At 35.3% G+C, this 6085-nt stretch overlaps 1 pseudogene across 1 annotated transcript; it reads right to left on the bottom strand.

The window, feature by feature from the left end:
* Nucleotides 1-293: 293 nt before the first annotated feature.
* On the bottom strand, nt 294-5847 carry LOC149811736 (small ribosomal subunit protein eS28 pseudogene; annotated as a pseudogene). Its single transcript, XR_016428542.1, has 2 exons — nt 5743-5847; nt 294-761 (listed from the first exon to the last, which is right to left on the bottom strand). The product of XR_016428542.1 is annotated as a small ribosomal subunit protein eS28 pseudogene (transcript).
* Between the last annotated feature and the right edge of the window lie 238 nt (nt 5848-6085).

Genomic DNA, 6085 nt, shown 5'->3' with positions numbered 1-6085 from the left:
GTCCTCCAGCCACTGTCCGGAAAATAGAGCAAAGGCATCAACAGTCCAGCCATTTCTTGGTCGGGTAAGCTAGCTGAAGAAACGGCCTATCATTCTCCTCACAAAAAGATATTAGTTTTGGCTGTCCCATTGGGCCGAACCAGCCGGTCATCATTATTTTTCGTTTCTTTTTTAAGTTTTGAAAACCCAAAACCAGAATTTTCAGGTTGAGTCATCCAAAAACCATCAAAACTTGACTTTGCCTCCTGTCATCCAAACAGGTGGTTAGGCATTACGTTCTTCCCCATCAATTGTTGGCACAAGAAAAAAATCATATTTTGAACGAAATAAAGTTGATAACAAACCAAAGCAGTAACATAGTGCGGTAAAAGCAAAACCATATCGAAAACTCAGTGCAGTACTAAAACAGGAAAATTCACTATGTACCCATACCAGGTACTCCACAATTGGCAAAGAAAACCCTAACAATAAAAATAACCTCCGAAGTATACGCAGTGCAAACCACTATTCCCATGGATCATAACCAAAATTTTCAAAACTTATCCGATAATGCCATCAGCGCAACCTCCTCGCTTCACGTTCAGACTCGAGCAAAGTAAGTATGTCACCTTCTCTGACCGGTCCTTTGACATTCCTCATGATAAGCCGGTTCTGGTCATCTAGAAACTTGACTCTTACCTGAGTCACCTGACCTCTTGACCCAGTTCTTCCCATCACTTTGACCACAACTGCAAGCTTTGCTTGGGCATCCATCTCGTATGCTGAAAACAAGTATATGGCAGAATCAATAAACAATAATAGAAGACCACAAAATCATGCAACATCTAACACACAATTCAAAAGTTACCCCAAGCTCTGTCACTGATATCGGCGATATTTTCACAATATCATGATTATATTATAGGTAAAATATCGCCAATTTGATAATATCACGATATTCTCGTGATAATATCAATTATTTTTACAGTTTTTATATATTTTTTACATCTTAGATATATTTTTCATCTTTATTTTACATTTTTTACTTATTTCTTTTATTATATATATTTTATTGTCTAAACATGATGTTTTCTTAATTTTTTATTTATATATATATTTTTAAAATTCTTAAGCCCCAAAATTTTCCTGAAATTTATCATCAAACCTATAATATCACGAGAAGCAGCTTCGCTCACATATAACTGATACTGATTTGTGACTATGATCCCAAGTACTTCTGATCTCTACCACAAGGACGCTCCACTTTTACAATCGTACTGTATCCCCTCGTATGTTATGTCTAGTGGGAAACTTCACCAAAATGACCGTATCCACGTGATGTAGCTTCTGCTTTCCAATTCACATATGTTGGCTCTCATGAACGGTAAATTTGATCAATTGTGAGCACTATCTAACTAAAAAGAATATATGGAGTCAAATAATGCCCAAACATGAAAAAGCTACCTCTTTACTCAAGGTGTCGCCAAGAAAGGGCATCAATGTTCATTTTTTGGGGAAACAAAACTGTCAACATGCCACTTCTTTTTTAGCTTTTTTTTCTAATCTAACTCCACTATATTAACCTGAAGCTAAGGACTCAATAAATCTACAAAAAAGAATCCTTCATACCTAGTCGGACAACCTATGTGATTGATGTTTCCTTTGTTCTGTATCTTTATAACGTAATGCTGTGCATAGGTGATGAACAAGCTGTCCCAAGAACATACCTCTATTATGTATTTATCTTTTGGCTTGGCAATGAAAAATTTTCAATGGATAGAAGAAAATGTGCCCCCATATGTATTTTACAAGTAGAGAATGAATTATTAACTCAAAAACAAAATTCAAAGTTACTTACCAAAGCATTTACATCTTACTATTCTTTTTGCTGGTGCGTTTGCATTATTCATTGACATGATTGTTATAACTCATAGCTACATTATTGGCATTAATACTTCCCTATAAACCAAACTTAATGAAACAAAAAGCAGATACTTTCTAAGATGATTTTCCAACAAAATTGCTTATTTATTTTTTCTTAATTTATTATTTGCTTTGCTCAAACCTTATTATTTCCATAAGTTTATAACTTTTAACCATTTTTAGGAAAATCATTGCAAATCTAAGATACACACGTTTAACTTAGAATGCCTTCAAGCACAGCATGATCGACAGTTTATCTTGAGCTATGCAACCACACATTTTTTTGCATATGCATGAATGAGTCTGGAATCAAGTTATGGCCAGCCATCTATAAGATATACTAACAAGTCAATGACAGCCAACCCAAAATTGGAACTTGGAACCAACTCAATGGCTTAGCTCATCTTAAGATGTGTGAAGCCAATAGTGCAAGAATATGAAGATCAACTCCCAATCTTTTCTACCATAGACTAGCCACTGAACAAGTACATACATTTGTCACTTGCTAGTTTTATATTAAGTCCTCAAGGAACAGGCAAAAGTCAACTATCAAACATTGGCATTGGCATCCTCTGCCAAACAACTAGCAATAGGAACTAACTCACCAAAAAAACACATCAAGCAAAACACTACTGTCAATGGTCAACCTATAAGTAATGAAAATTTAGTTCACTTGCATAGGGAATACTATATGAATTTCACAAATGTTTTTTTAACCTAGATCTTGGCATACACAATTGTTGAAAATATAGGGATGAGATATGCAAGAAATTACCAGAATAAAAAACTGCTCATATGAGATTGGGTCAACAAGAGAGACTGCCTCTTTTAGATATTTTCCCAGATATAAACTTCAAGAAAGAAAGCTATTATATACTCTGATGCGGTGTCCGGATGCAAACATTAATCCAGAAAAAGGGGCATGCTCATATGTTGCATTGTTGTGCATAATACATCCTAGCTGATATTTTTTCAGACAAGTGGATGCATCCAACGCCCCCAGAAGGTACAAAATTCCCAATTCAAAGTAAGAAAATAACAGGATCACCTGAATGTTTCCCAGCACTTAACATACACCTCACTCTCAATGTTAGCGTAAGAAGTCAACACGCTATTGCTTTCCCTAACAAAGCCCTGGAACTTGGTGATATACTTAAAAGAATTAATTAAGGTTGAATATTTCAGGGCATAAAAATTGTGGTGCTAACCATCTCAAATTCATTATGTAAGTTCACTTTATGATAAATAACCCTATACCACCTTCAACGTGGTCACGATAACAACATACAAATTACAATAGAGGATGAGTTAACCACTTCGAGTACATAGAACGTAACATAAAACCTAGTGACCAGTGTTGATTAAAAGTGTCTCAAGGCACCAAAAGCACACCTTGAAGCAAACATGTAGGCTTCGTTGCCTCAAGGCAGATGAATAAAGCGCAATACAGGGTGAGGCCCGCACCTCATAAGCCTCGAGGTGCACTTTTTCCTGAGGCATCCCTCAAGCTTGAGGCACACGCCTCACAAATAAGTGGTCAAGAGGGGGATTTGTCCCCCATTTGACCTTTCCTTTTCTTCTTTTTATCTTTTCTTTCTTCCTTTCTTTCTTCTTCGTTCTTTTCTTCTCCTTATGTCATGCACATACTCTTCTTCTTTCTTTTTTTTTTACTTTCTTGTATCCAATTAATTGAATTTGGTTCGAATTAAATCCAAACCAAATATCAGCCATTATGTTGGTGCTCTATTATAAGCATTTCTATGATTAGTGAAATTCATATTTGATTTGTTTTTAGCTTTTTCCTGTTTAATTCCTTGACAAGAAAATGACATATCTGGATGCCCATGGTTCTTATAGATAGGTACTAAAATAAGTTGTTGGATTACTATTTGTTGTTCTCTTTTTCTTTGGTTAGCTGATACAACTGTTAGATCATACAAGTTATTGGCTATTGCATTATAATTATAGATTAAATTCATTTTGTAATTTATTTTATATTCTCTAATTGTTACTCATTATTGTTTCACAAGTAATGCATTGTTTTTTAATTTTTTATTTTAACACAATTTTTATTTTTAATATTTTGTGTGAAGCTTATGTTTTATGCATTGCTTCATAGGTGGTTATTGCACCTCGCTACGCCTCAAAGCTTTTGACAACATTGCCAGTGACACAGTGCACAGAAAAGGCCATAGTAATGCAAAAGCACTTTAATCAAGCACTTGGACTTGCTTGAACCCATTAACAGTTTTCCAAAGGAGAAACAATTAAGAATGGATAAAATGGACAAAATGAGATTCATTTTGAATTCCATGTTTTCATCTCAAGGTGCCTTTTTGACCATGACTTAGTGTTTTTTCATAGAGCCAGACTTAGTGTTTTTTCATAGAGACAGGATATAGGACCCAATCGCATCAGGACCCAAACGCCCCTCAATTAAAATGAATCATCTTTGACATATCGTCATCCATTTTTTTAAGCATCTAATCATTAACCCAACCTATTAATTTTTGTGCATTGTGAAAAATATCTTTGTTGAGAATTTGTATTCTTGATATCACAACGAGATTTTTTTTACACAAAAAAAATACATTAGCACATGCATCCATGATGAAATACTATATCTTCTTCAACTTGTTCAACATTCAGCAATGTTACCTTAACAAAGAATTAACACCATGCAATGATACATGATAGAAAGATCCTATTAATGTGCACAACCATTTCTAATCTTCAAGAATACCCTAGAGGAAGGAACCTGGCCACAGAAAACCTCTATGAAATAGCATTACCTAATACCGAATTGCATTTCATGCCACTAGCCCTACAAAGTGGATGAAATTTTCCTCATATTTCAGGTTATTTAACATGGAATCCTTTATTTAAATTTCAAAAAACTATTGGTATTTCAGAAGATTTCCCGAGCTCAGAGATGAAACTAAAAGCAACAGCCCTTTGCTCTTTCTCACTCATGGTATTTAATTTCCACTGTTGAATAGCAGATGAAATTAATACATTATCTATGTTTGGCAAAGAAAATCATGGTTTGCACCCAGCTTGCTTCAATACTTTTCACTTGCCAAGGAAAGAATTTGACCTCTTTGTTCCTACAACTACAATAACCACAATCAAATCATGTCCTTTCTCTTTGCAGATGATACTCGAACTAGAGTAAACAAATCGTAATCAAAACACAATCCCAACACAGTAAACCTGGAAAATACTTTCCAAGGTTTTTGTGGTATCAAACTACATTCAGTATTATTAGTCATAGTTAACAATGATTGTCATATTAACAGGATCAAGAAACTAATAATATCCTCCTATAATTGGCATTGCTACATTGTATTTCTCCTCTAAATGCACCAATCCCCTTTCCATAATGGGGTACCCAAAAAATAGATGAAGCAACCAAATTAACATGCCGCGTTGATGCAACCTTGTCTAGAGATTCAAAGTAATCGCGTATTACGTATCGAATAAGGTGCATCCAAACACCCTTGAACAGATCCATAACTTAATGAAGTCGCTCCATCCATGGTTAATTCTCAACTAAGCGAGTTTGACTCTGTAAACCCTAAGGCCTAAACCTAAAATATATTTCCCCAAAATAAGTCCCTCAAACTGGCATACAGAACAAAATATCTCGAAATATCAAAAAGTAAACCTAACGATCAACATAGACAAGCAAAGAACCAGAAAGCGACGTACACCATAAACCCTAAACCCTGATTACAAGAGAACAAAAAAAGAGATACAACCAAAACCAAATTCTAATATAAAAGAAACAAATTTAGAGAGGCGGATGGAGAGGTAGGGAGATCCTTCGGCGGGGATTACCTCAGACTTTGACCGGAAATTAGCTCAGATCACCAGAAAATTAACGTTCCCTCAGCGGAGACGGCGAACTCTTCCACTTCCCAAAGAGAAACCCTAACCCTAATCTGAGGTGGCGCGTTCCGCTTCCGTTTTATAGTCACAGAGGGTGCCAACATAAAATTATTTTTACCACAAATAGCCTCGCAAGTGTGGGTTAATGACGAAAATTACTTATTAAAATGACAGATATATCCGCAGTTAATTTCCAAAATGACACAAATTTGGGGCCCAACCTTTGTAAATTGGAAGGTGGCAAAAGGGAGAATATGTTTTCACTTACCATTTATTTCAGAAATGACTCAAG

The sequence above is a fragment of the Nuphar pumila genome, chromosome 17 (genome assembly GCF_984573655.1).
Source record: "Nuphar pumila chromosome 17, dmNupPumi1.hap1.1, whole genome shotgun sequence".
NCBI classification, from domain to species: Eukaryota; Viridiplantae; Streptophyta; class Magnoliopsida; order Nymphaeales; family Nymphaeaceae; genus Nuphar; species Nuphar pumila.
The sequence above is the reverse complement of the archived record's forward strand: the minus strand, read 5'-3'. Positions and strand labels throughout refer to the sequence as shown.